Here is a 14546-nt window from a genome sequence, read left to right on the forward strand (position 1 = left end):
TGTTATCTCTAAAAATTGAACATTTATTATTCTGAATAACAAACGAAAATCCAGCCAAGTCTAACATGGGAATAGAAATAATATTCCTCACAATCGAGGGAACAAAATAACAATTATTTAAAATAATAGTCTTACCCGTAGGCATATGTAAATGAAATGATCCTACAGCTTCAACAACAACTCTTGCTCCATTTCCCATCCGTAAAATCACCTCCTCTTCCTCAAGAGTCCTACTTCTCCTTAGTCCCTGCAACAAATTGCAAATATGAGAACCACGGGCGGTATCTAATACCCAAGTAGAAATTTGATTTAATGACATATTCACTTTAATCATGAACATACCTGAAACATAAGCGATAGTCTCACTACCCTTCTTCTTCAATTCTGCAAGGTAAACCTTGCAGTTCCTCTTCCAGTGCCCCACCTTATTACAGTAGAAGCAAACAGCTTTGCTCTTGGGGTCTTCAGCTTTTGGTGGAACATGCTTTTTCTCACCTACTTTCTTCTTCTTGGAAGGGTTCTTCTTCCTTTTCTTAGGATTGGAACCTTCACCAATTAGAAGAACAGAGCTCTTCTTAGAGGGAAAATTCGATTCCGCAGTCTTTAACATATTGTGGAGTTCAGCCAGGATGACATCCAACTTATTCATGTGAAAGTTCACAACAAACTGCGAAAACAAACCGGGAAGTGATTGCAAGACCAAGTCTTGGCTCAGCTCCCCATCCATGGAAAAACCAAGTTGTCCAAGACGTTCAATCAAATTGATCATCTTAAGTACATGGTCATTCACAGATGATCCCTCAGACATCCTACAATCGGATAGCTCCTTCGATATCTCATATCGAGCTGTCCTCCCTGCCATATCATACAACTCTTGTAGATGCGCTAGGATAGTGTGAGCATCTATATGCTCATACTGCTTCTGTAGCTCAATGTTCATGGAAGCTAGCATGATACATTGAGCAACATTTGCATCATCTATCCACTTACGATACACAATATGTTCATCATTATGTGCATCGTCAGCAGGTTCAGCAGACTTAGATGAGTCAAGCACATATTCCAGCTTCTCAACCCTGAGAACAATTCTCAAGTTTCGAAGCCAGTCAGCAAAATTAGGACCAGTCAACTTGTGAGCATCTAGTTTGATCCGGAGTGATAGTGCAGAAGACATAACGTATATAGTAAATCTGTAAATAATGAACACATAACAACACTTAGTAAATATTCAATTTCATTTCAAAACACTATATGAATCGGGTCTTTATTCATAAGTGGCTCCCACTAGTTTATCTAATTTATACAACCCCCTTAAGTGAAAAATTAAGCATTCATAATGCTAGTGGGAATAGGGATCCTACATTCCATCACACAACCTCGGCTGTAGCACGAAACGTCATGTGATGTTCAATAGGCAGACAACTCTTGTCAATTACATCTTATGTTATTCCCTAATAAAATTTTAGCCTCTTGAATAATTGAGTCATGGCTGTAGCACGACAGACTCAATATTCAAAGTCAAGTCTAACCCAACATTTCGTATAATTGAATCAGTCTCCAATGACCCACGACTGCAGCACGTAACGACCTTTAGATTCTAATTCAATGTACACATCTCTATGTAATAGACAAGTATTTCTTATTTCAAAATCAAAGCCCTCGGTTGTAGCACGAAACAATAATGTTTTAAAAATAAGAACTACTTTCTACCATGTTGGAAGGTTATGACCGACACAAGCTCGTTGTGTCATTGGCCAATTACTACTTGATATTATTTAATTTTAGAGGGATTATATTATGTTACAATCATAATTATATTATAAAGAGATTCTTCCTTTTAAATTAAATATTTCAAATCAATAATCGATAATCAGATGATTCCCAGATCGGGGGGAGCACTGTCAAGAGGCGTCACTTAATACCCCTTTCTTACAGATCGAAATCTGCTTTTGACATAATCATCCTTTCTCTCAAAATTGAAAATTCATATTGAATTACGTGTTACATAAACACAAGAATCTCATGATTATATTCATAATATTATTGTTAAGGCAAGAAACGATTCATATTCTAGATTTTCTAGAGCACACCTTATTTTGATTTAAGTTCACTTAAATCTATCATCGCATGGTAAACATAGGCATATATCTCATATATAAAAATAAATAAACAAGTAAGCATGCAAGTAATATCATGTCACACATTGATATAATGATGTATGGATTTATTATAGCATTTAAAAGCAATTAAAACAATTAAAACATGCTTTAAAACACTTTCGGGAATATAAACAGTTCAAAACTTTTATATAAAAAATATTTGACCACTCCATTAGAACCGTCTCAGAAAAAAGAATCTAGCGATATATTGCACGCCCAAAACGGAGTTACGAAACTCCCAAAAAATCAAATTTAATGTGGACAGACGGGCTGTAACGCATTAAAGGAACGTGTTATAAGGGCTGTAACGCATTCCGGTAATGCGTTACAACACTATTAAGCCATTAATGTGTGTAACGCCTTCCGTAAATACGCAACAGCGTGTGACGCATTCACCGAATGCACGACACCCCCCCCCCCCCCGCGCGTGCGCTACACGCGCCTGGCACAACAGCCGACCGTTGCAATTTTTTTTGTTTCTTCTTTCTGCGATCCATCAGTTTCTCTGCTCACTATGCCGTTACAAAAAAACTGACCCCTTTCCTTTACTCATTAATTAATAACTTTTATTAATATTTCCATCATTTTAATGTTTACTATTATTAAATTAATTAACATTTAATTAATAAATTAATAATAATCAAAATAATATGATTTCTTAAATCAGGCAGTAGCAGAAAATTATCAGATCAGCCAGGGGTACTTGTGCAAATTTTAATCATAATTATTCACATGCATAATTATTTCATGAATTTTAATTAAAACAATTTTAAAAAATTCAAAACAAATAATCTACACATCACAAAATTATGAAAAAAATACCTAGATGATCTACAACACTTGTAGAACCCAGATCAGTAGTCAAGATCTTATGCAAAAATTATTTCGAATTAATTCATAATTAAATCCAAATAAACTTGCAAAAATCATAACAAATCCATACATGCATAAAAAAAATCTGAATTTTTTTATATGAATCTCTATATGCAGAACCTAGCTCTGATGCCAATGAAGGAATTTATGGATGAGCGGAAGCGTGATATGACAATTATTCCGTAAAAACCATGTAGCGCACATATAGAAATACGTATAAAACAGAAAAACGGAGGAATCGTAACCATACCTTGAAAATTGAAGCTTTATAATATGGTTGCTAGCAGTTGCTCCTCAGTGTGTGAATCACTCTACCTGTATCCACCAAGAATGATTCTCTTCGATGAAGCTTTTATAAAACCAAGCTTTTATAAAAATGGAGTTTTGGGAGAGAGAGAGAGAGGAAGAAGATGGAGGCTTGCTCTTCTTAGGGTTTTCACAAAACCAAGAGTATATCTAGAATGAGCCATCTCATTCTATTTATAGGGCTCTCCTAGGGTTTTATAATAATATATCAATATATATATATATATATATTAGCCCCACATTTTATCTTTATAAAATTCTTTAATAATAATTAAAACTATTTTAATCATTATTTCTTTTTCTAAATTATTTAGAAAATAATTATCTCTCTCATTATTTCATCAAAGAAAATATTCTTTTATGGTGTGACCCTGTAGGTTCAATATTATGCCGGCAGTAGAAATAAATAATAATAAACTTTTATTAATTATTTACATGAATAATAAAATTCACTAAATATAATTAACTGATTAATTATATTTATTCTACATCGTGAGTGATGCTTCTCAACATATCACGACTATCCGGATAATATGAATTCACTGCTTAGAATACCAAGAACCTGTCAGTGACTAGTTACCATACAATGAATTCCTTCTACCCTTACAATATCCCGATTAAATACAAGGCATGGATCTCGTGTCATGCCTATCAAATTTAATCATATGATTTCTTATTCATAATGCAAAGTTCATATTAAAACCAATTAGAAACTCCTTTCTAATTTCATATACTCTGGCCCGAGATTCCAGAACTCGCATACTAAGAATAACATAGGATATTCTCTTCCTATACTGGAAGGGGTAGATCCTCTATTGACGTTAACTATCTCTATACACAAATCCCTATGCCCAGAATAGACCTAATGGATGTCCTTGAGACTAAGGACTAAACCAAAGCATAGTTCATTTTATACAAGATAACTTTAACGATCTCAAGTCTAAGGACACGTGTACAACTATCACTCAGTGAATAACTATTGACACGTGACTAATCTCCATTAGTTGTTCAACTTATCGAGTCATGTTCAGTGAACTTATTCCCTAGTAAGCACCTACATACTAGCTATAGTGTCACCACACAAATGCCTATGAGAACAGACATCCTCCTGAAGGGAGAAAGCATAGTATGTACCAATCTTTGCGGATCCACTATCATCCGATTAGTTATCCTATGATCATGAACTGTTTAAGTCTAGAGTTATCATCTTCTAGATCTCACTATTATAATCTCATTATAATTCTAGAAGCTTTACTCTAAACTATGGAGCATCTTATTTAAAAAACTTTAAATAGATAAAGCCCATAATAAAACATAACAAGTCTTTTATTAATTTTAATGAAATCAAATAGGAATACAAGAAAGTTCTTCCTAACTTATCATGCATGATTGGATTTAGGACAAACACTTTCAGAACCTCCCCAAGGCCGCAATTCTCCCTGTTAATTTATGAACGTCTTTTACAGAGTGAGACGACTCCATATCTTGGATGGCTTCTATTTTACCAAGGTTTGCCTCTATTCCTTTCTTCGAGATCATGTGACCCAAAAACTTACCAGACCCAACGCAGAAGGCGCATTTAGCAGGGTTTAACATCATCTTGTGGTGCCTCAGCACCTCGAATGCCTCTATGATGTGATCAATGTGATCGGCCTTGGTTAGGCTCTTGACTAACATGTCATCGACGAAGACTTCCATGTTTTTTCCTATCAGATGAGTGAATATCTAATTCACCAATCTTTGATATGTGGCTCTTGCATTCTTTAGTCCAAAAGCCATAATAAGATAGAAAAAGACACCAAAGTCAGTTATCGAGGAATCACTCGAGAAGTCTCAAAATGACTTGTCGAGAAGTCAATTAAACTTATCGAGGACTCAGTTTTCTATATACTTTTGATCACTTTGATTCTGCCTTGTGCTAATTTTGCATATTGAAGATACAAATCAACATTTAGACAGTTTTTGATGGGGGGTATCAGTCCTTAGGGCATGCATCGTTGAGATTAATGAAGTCGATGCACATCCTCCACTTTTCATTAGCTTTCTTGACCATCACAGGGTTAACCAACTATTCAGGGAATTGTACTTCCTAGATAAATCCAGCTTCAAGGAGCTTCTCAACCTCATGTTTAATGGCTTTCAGCCTATCAGGGGCATATGTTCTCTTCTGTTGCTTTACGACCTTTCGAGTTGGATCAACATTCAGCTTGTAAGTTATAATATTGGGGTCGATCCCAGGCATGTCTATCACTATCCAAGCAATCATATCATTGTTCTCTTGTAGAAAGTTTGTTAATTGGCCCCTCAGGGGTTTCCTCAGAGACGCTCCAATGTAGGTGACTTTATCAAGTTCTAACGGTTCTAAGGGAATTGGGACCAAGTCCTCATCTGGCTTCTCTCGACTTTCATTTCTCACGGACATTCATGTCTTTAATTGGGAGGACCTGCCCCCTCAGTTACTGTTAGTGTAGGTGCCCTAGAGGCAATACATTATTCTTTTAAATCTTTATGTCAGTTGATCATTCAATAAATGTATTTATTATGATTTCAAGTTACTTTTGATCGGGTGATGATAAAATGGACATCGAGTATATCATGAGACATATGAGAAATATGAATGATAGATAAAGGATTTAACCCTCCTATAATTAGGAGAGATATTATTGGCCTCTTGATTGAGTGAGATTATAAAAGCATGGCCATGCTCAAATAATGATTTGTCTTGATAATCTACTCATGGATCAAGTAAACTCGGATTAAATGTTGAAGAGGATGACTAAATACATGCCTCGAGTTTAATCTATAATATGTATGGTTAAAGGGATTATATTACACGAAAAACATTAATCATGAAAGGTTTTATCTAATCACGATTTAATTATTGTTTAATTGGGTAACAATGATGTATTACTAGATACCGCTCATTGTTTATAATTTTATTAGAGAATAAAATTATTGCCAATTAAATAATAGCCTATAGGATCGCACAAATAGAGCACTTAATGGAATAGTTAATTTAAATTATGGATTTAAATTAATTGATGATTATTCGAATTTTATTATAATTAAGTAAGACTTAATTGAGATAATATAAATTCGAATTAAAAGGAATATTTTTGCCCATAATAATTAAGTATGACTTAGTTATTAATTAAATAATAGAATTTTTTTTTATTATTTGATCCAATACCTACTAGGGTTGGGTTTTGCTGTTATGGGCCTTTTTAATCAGCCATTACAAATACATAATGATAGGTTAAAAAGGCTTGTACGTTTTGAAGAAAAACCCTAGCAGCAAAGAGAGGCAGAGGAAATTTCGGATCGTTAAGAAGGAGGCTAGTACATCCATTCCGTAGTCAAGTTCGTGAGACGTTCTTGGAAGTGCTCGTGTGGATACCATAGAGGTGTTTCTCCGAGAGGTAGACATAAAGCGTGATAGCTAGGATCTCCCTTGAGTTCGTGAAAGTCAGGCTCTTGAAAGGTATGATTAGTTATCTCCATAATCTGCCCACAATTATACATGGATCCTGTTTTTGGGTTTCGAAATTTTTGTTTTATTTACGTTTATCCGCTGCGTTTTATGCCTCGGAACCCAACAGTTACATCGGGCCTAAGTGCTGCCATATAGGAACTTCAGGATATTTTCTAATCTTCTTTCTCTTCTCCAACATCATTTCTGGTTGGGAACTGGGGTACCATATGGTTGGTGAAGGGCACAGCCTTAAATGCGAGGATCCCGGTTATTCCCATGATTGCGTTGTAGGTAGAGGCTGCCTTAACAACCTGAAATTTTAACATTTGTGTGGCCACTATGATCTCTTCTCCAATAGTCACGGGGAATCGAATCGCTCCTCCTAATTGACATTCCACTTGATTAACCCGTAGATGGGTGCATCAGAGGAGGTCAGTTGGAAGTCAGTGTACCCCATCCTTAAAAACATGTCGTGAAACAAAATGTTCAGGGAAGCTCCATTGTCAACTAGGACCCTTTTGGCAGGACAGTTCCCAATTATAGGGGTGATAACTAGGGGATCATCCTAAGGGAATTTCAAACCATTAAATTCGGGGTAGCCAAATTCAATTATCATCTAAGTCTTAACACATTTGGGTGCGTCTTCGACTATACTCATCACCTCTCTAGCATAGGCCTTTCGAGAGTTTATTGTTGTCCCAGCGGCCGTTGGCCCTCCGAAAATCATATTAATCACTGGCCCTATGGGCTGTATATTTCGACCTCTGTTATTACCCCCTTGATCATCATATCTCTTGTGGCCTCCGACATCACCGCCTTTAATGAATCTCCCATATTTTCCTCATCATATGAGATAATCGATCTCATCCTTAAGTTGTCTACAGTCGTTGGTGTCATGACCAACATCCTTATGGAACCTAGAAAATTGGTTCTTGTACTATCTTCTTGGGATCTCCCCTTAGTGGCTTCGGCCATCTGAAATCCTTATCTTTCTCAATTTCCATCATTATTTGCCTCCTCGGCGCATTCAGCTTTGCTTATTCAGTGAACCTTGATGGTTGATTCTTCTTAGAAGGGGGATCAGAGTTCTTCCTAGTTCGAGGATATTTATCCTTGTAATCATACTTTTGGTCCGTATTCCGTTTCTTATTGTTGGCGGGTTCATTTTTTACCACCATCTTCTTCATGCTTTCCTCCACCTTGATGTATTTTCCGGCCCTATCTTGGAGATGTAACATGCTTTCAGGGGGTGTTTAGCTAGGGACAACTTGAAGAACTCATCTTCGGTCCCTTGTTGTAGGGTTATCATAGATATTTTGTCATCAAGATCCGTGACCTTCAAGGCTTCCTTCGTGAACCGATTCAGATAGTCTCTCAGGGACTCTTTCGCTCCTTTCACAATACCCATGAGAGAGGCTGAACTTTTCTCATGCATTTTGCCACTAATGAATTATTTGATAAAGTCTTGGCTTAGTTTTCTGAAAGACCCAATTGAGTTAGGGGTAGACGGCTGTACCACCTCTGGACCATGCCTGATAGAGTTTGGGGAAAAGCCTGGCACTAAATAACTCGAATGCCAATATATGCCTTGATGGTGGGCATCTTGAACTTCCTTGAGATGTGGCCATCCATTATCTCTTTGGTGAATGGTGGGTTTGGCTTATCAAGATCTTTTAAGGGCATAAAGTCATTAGGGTTAACCTTTGGGGGAATAACCCTTTAACTTGGTGTTGGACCTTCCAGATCTATGACGGAAGGAAAATTCATCGGTCTTGCTGCACGTTGGGGCATTGGTGTCTGATGCCATCTCCAGATCACGCCTCAGCCTTTGGATCTCATCTTCATGAGCCCTAATCCTCTCTTGTACATCTTGGGGAATCATCCCTTGGGGGCTCCGGGGTTGTTGATAACCACTCGACATCGGCTCCTTTCCAGAGCGTCCCCTCCTTGGAGCGATTGTTCTTAATCACTGATACACACTTGCTATTCCTTTGTTCATATTTCATTTCGATTCTTGATTTCTCCATTTCTTTGAATACTTGGTTCATATTCCATTGATGATACATTGAGATTGATATATTATGATGATTAGAATATGTCAAAGCATACCGATTGTTCCGGTTGCTAAGCGATGGACTGGATAATGATATTTTGGGATTGAGTGTGTCTTAATCCTGAGGACCGGGATGACTGGTGCCTCGACGTGGGCCGTAGTGCCTGGGGACCCGACTGGATCTATATATTAAGATATGGATCTGCATTATATTCTGACTGATCAGCAGAATATAGATGCGAACTTGTGTCCAGTTTAGTTCATTTGTACTCGCCAGTAATGGCCTTCTTTCTATTCTCGTGGGGTTATATCTTTGCAGATATACCCGGGATGACGGATTCATTTAAAATGCTTTAACACTGTTTATATATTTTGTGGACTTGTTGAGAAATTTTTGGCTCACCCCTTTTGTTGTTATTCACCTTATTGTTTTCAGTTAAGAAGGAATATAAAACCAATCAGGACTCGAGTGGTAAAGAAGCGGGTCAAGCCTCGGGATCCTCTCATACCCAAGGTGTTGATCCCAATCCAGGAAGAAAGCTTTGAGTTGCCCGAGCAGGTGGAGTGTTGATAGATAGTGTGTGTGTTTGAATAAAAGCTGAACTTAGTTAAAAATAAAATAGACAATGGTTTGTAATAAAGAGAGTTTGTGAGACTTTGAATGTTGGGTTGTAATAAAAGTAGTTAGTGGTTCTTGTTTTCATACTTCAACCTAAAAAGATCATGGTTAGTGTTAAAGGGGTTTAATTTCATTTCTTTATTAATTGTTAATCAGATTGAACAGGTTTGGTGATTAGCTAGTAACCCCCAGACTTATACCCCGGGTCTGGAGGGCGTTACAGGTTTGCCATCAGAGCTGTAGGTTTGGTCCCTGAAAACAAGAACATTAGGATTAAGATAGGATAGGGAGATCACATAAGATAGGGATAGTCAAATTAGGAAGAATAGTGTTAGGATTTAGGTCAGATTAGAATAGGGAAGTATAAATCTTAGGATTGTCTAGTGACCTTTTCTTTTCTTTGGTATATTATCAGATGGCATCTTCTGGTTATTCTGCATCTTCCGAGAGGACAGTCACTGGGCCAGCAGCACCAGCCATACCTCCAGTATCTGAGTATATGTTTCCTCCTCTACCACCTCCACCACCATTGCCACAGGAGCCAGTACCACCAGTTCAGGGGATAGTGCATGACCCCATAGAGATGTTTGATCCATTTGAGTTCTTCGAGCCGATGGTTCCTTTACCAGTTGAGCACCAGTTTATACCAGGTATTGAGCATGAGTTACCACCACCACCATTGTTACCTCCTATACCAGTGCATGCCCCAGAGCCGGGCATAGTTCAGATGATTCCAGTCGAGGGGATGGGAGAGCATAATGTGGATCTACAGTTAGGTTTACCACAGCAGGGTGCAGGTATACCCAGGGTTCCTTCACAGGAGTCAGTAGGTCAGGTTGCTCAGCCGTATATGGTACCATACCATGAGTATAGAGTTATGAGGGATGATGTGGAGTATTGGCGGGAACAGTTTCGAGAGATCATGCATCTGTTTGATCAGAGGGACAGAGGACCGTTAGCAGCCCTAAAGCCGGATTACTATATGAGACAGCGATTACAGTCAGTGTTGATGAGCGCTACTTGGGAGCTGGATGATTTGACTCATGACGGACCTCCTTCGTTTGCAGCGTTCTACAGGGTTTTCCGCTTGGCACAGACTTTGGTCCAGGCACTTAGAGAGGAGCTTAGGCGTATTCCGCCTGGGTTTTGAGGCAGTGATAGTTTGAGACAGTGATTCCAGAGTACATATGTATATAAAGGCAGCATAGTATAACCTAGTGAGTAGTGTGTATGCGTGTATCAGTAGTTTAACTTGGGTCCAGAATTAATTCAACAGACGAAAGAAAAGATTGAACTCATTCAAAAACGACTCGATGCAGCGCAAAACAGGCAACGCAAATATGCAGATCAAGCCAGGAAAGAAATGGACTATCAGGAAGGAGAAAACGTACTACTCAAAATATCGCCATGGAAAGGATTGACCAGATTTGGTAATAAGGGTAAATTGAAACCACGATACGTCGGACCATTTGAAATTTTGAAGAAAGTGGGAAAAGTTGCGTTCGAATTAGCTTTACCGCCTCATATGCAACATATTCATAATGTGTTTCACGTGTCAATGCTTAAGCGATACAATCCTGATTCTAGGCATGTAATAGAGAATGAGCCGATAGAAATCCAACCTGATTTGTCTTTTATAGAGCAGCCGGTAAAAATTTTAGATCGGCGAGAGAAAGTGTTGAGAAATAAGTCTGTATATTTAGTGCGAGTGTTGTGGAGAAATCCTATGGTTGAAGAATCAACTTGGGAACTTGAGAACGAGATGTTAGAAAAATACCCTCATTTGTTTTCATAGAAGATTCTGAGGACAGAATCCTATTAAGGGGGGAAGGATGTAACGATTGGGAAATTTACGTTTATATTATATCGGAATCATATAAATAAGGAGTGTTAATGTGTCATTTATGTGTGATTATCTGTTAAACCCTGTTTGTTATGTGTTACGTACATTCCGTGTCATTTCTGTATTTTTAAGGTATTTTTCAGATATTTTATTATGCATTCATCGTTTTCATTTCAAATGTTTTATGACCCAAACAATGATTTTAAAGCCAGTATTTCAAATAAAATAATGGGCCTTATTTTTCATCAAATGACTTTTACAATCGCAATATTCTGAACATCTAGATATTTTATAAATTTTCTCGTTTTACGAAAAATAACTTTTCCGGGCCCCACTGGGTGTCAAAAACCCCACAAAATCACATTTTTATTTATATAAAATTATAGGACTTTCATTTATATTATTTCTTTGCATTTTTGCATTATTCATAATTTTTGGGAAATTTTGGCATATATATTGTATATATAAAAATATTTATAAATTAAATTTTAATACTCAAAAAGTTATAAAATTAGGGGCCTATTAATTTTCAAAAGTGTAGAATTAGGGCCTTAATTTTAATTAGGAGTATTATTTTAACTATTATAAATAGCCTAATTTTTATTTAATTAATTATAATTAATCATTAAAATCTGCAAAATTAACAAAATTCTCTGAAATCGGGTCGGGAAGAACAGATTCGGGTCGAAGAATTAAACCGTGATTTTGATCTGATTACAGCACCAAATCAAGCAGTTCGAGTATCCAAATCAAAGGTTTTGATATGTTCTTTCTGTTTTTAGCATCAATTTCACGTTTTAATGCGTAGTTTTTGATTTTCGATTTCTAGGGTTTATGCTCGAATTAGGACTTTTTGATTCTAGGGTTATTTTGATGTTTTGATGATTGATATAGCTTTGTTAGATGATTTACAGTCAATTCATGGTGTTTAATTGAACAAATGATGCCTGGATAGTGATTCACAATTTCTAGGGTTTATATCGAATTTTCAAAACACAACTCGATGATTTCTGTGAATATTTAGTTCCTGATATGTTAGGGCTTTAATTATATACGTTCTTAGCTTTGATTTGTACTATTAAACGTTAAGTTTTATGTACAAATGAATGATTTGGATTTTTGGCCGGAGTTCATGTTGATTTTGATCGGAAAAGATGAACCATGAATGATTCTGTGATGTTTTGGCCGTGGTTAGATTGCTGTGTTGATTTGCAATGAAAAGCACTCAAAAACAGCACCAAACGGTGTTGATTTGAGGCTGATCGGAGTTGGCCGGACTCCGGGAACTCACCGGATTCTGGAAAAAAATCCGGTGGCGTTCTTGGCAACCCGGATGGTGACCCGGTTGACCCGTGTGGTTGACCCGGTTTTGATCCATTTCTGACAGATTCTGGTTTCTGACAAATATTTCTGTAATTTATTTTACTTTTATTTTTATTTTAATTATAAAATCAGTTTTATTTATTTTGTAAATTAATTAATTAATTATTTAATTAAGTAATTTATATTACAAATAATTCTGAAATATTTTCTAAAAATCAGATTTAATTATTTTCTGAATTATTTATTATTTATTTATTATTTATTAATTATTTAAAAATGATTAATTATTTTGATAATTAATCAAATAATTTTCAATAAATTATAATAAATTTATTTTAATTCCAAAAATTATAGAAAAATCATTTTTAATTCTGAATTTTCTTAAATAATGATTTAAAAATTATTTTTGAGTTTTAAAAATTAATAATGATTATTTATAGTGAATAATAAATGGAATTATCAGTATTTAATTGATAATAATTAAACCGTTAGTCCGATTCGCGTGAAACGAAAGCGTGTTGACTCATAAAAATGAATTCTTTTCATTAAAAATAATACCAAAGCTTAATTTCTTCTAGAAATTTGTTGATTTTATTTTCTGTTTGATTATCAATCGAGATACGTGCCGAGACGAGTCCGAAAAATTCCGGAAAAATGGGAAACGAGTCAGATAACGATAAGTTGAGCGATCAACGAGTCGATTTTGGTTCTAAAAATATTTTAACCATAAAAAAATGATTATGTGCTTATGTGCTTATGTGTATGACGTGGTTAATTGAGTCTTAATTGCTAATAAGTAATACATGAGTCAGTCATAAGCGCATGGGTAGATGTTAGGAACAGTGTGAAGTCGATTCAAGATACAAATGAAGTACGACGTGACTTAACCAGTCTGTTTTGCCAACAGAAGCTAAGCCAACCAGGCAAGTTGAGTCGGTATTAGTCCAAGGTAATAGACGAAAGTGATCTAATTGCAGTGAGTCGCGCAGAAGGCAAGTTTTTCCCTATTCTACTTTCATAATAGTGATATTGATTCAAATGCTTATCACAATTGCACTCTTTTGATTATTGTTATTAATCACTGATACACACTTGCTATTCCTTTGTTCATATTTCATTTCGATTCTTGATTTCTCCGTTTCTTTGAATTCTTGGTTCATATTCCATTGATGATGCATTGAGATTGATATATTCTGATGATTAGAATATGTCAAAGCATACCGATTGTTCCGGTTGCTAAGCGATGGACTGGATAATGATATTTTGGGATTGAGTGTGTCTTAATCCTGAGGACCGGGATGACTGGTGCCTCGACGTGGGCCGTAGTGCCTGGGGACCCGACTGGATCTATATATTAAGATATGGATCTGCATTATATTCTGACTGATCAGCATAATATAGATGCGAACTTGTGTCCAGTTTAGTTCATTTGTACTCGCCAATAATGGCCTTCTTTCTATTCTCGTGGGGTTATATCTTTGCAGATATACCCGGGATGACGGATTCATTTAAAATGCTTTAACACTGTTTATATATTTTGTGGACTTGTTGAGAAATTTTTGGCTCACCCCTTTTGTTGTTATTCACCTTATTGTTTTCAGTTAAGAAGGAATATGAAACCAATCAGGACTCGAGTGGTAAAGAAGCGGGTCAAGCCTCGGGATCCTCTCATACCCAAGGTGTTGATCCCAATCCAGGAAGAAAGCTTTGAGTTGCCCGAGCAGGTGGAGTGTTGATAGATAGTGTGTGTGTTTGAATAAAAGCTGAACTTAGTTAAAAATAAAATAGACAATGGTTTGTAATAAAGAGAGTTTGTGAGACTTTGAATGTTGGGTTGTAATAAAAGTAGTTAGTGGTTCTTGTTTTCATACTTCAACCTAAAAAGATCATGGTTAGTG

Source organism: Apium graveolens, chromosome 7 (genome assembly GCF_009905375.1).
Source record: "Apium graveolens cultivar Ventura chromosome 7, ASM990537v1, whole genome shotgun sequence".
NCBI lineage: Eukaryota > Viridiplantae > Streptophyta > Magnoliopsida > Apiales > Apiaceae > Apium > Apium graveolens.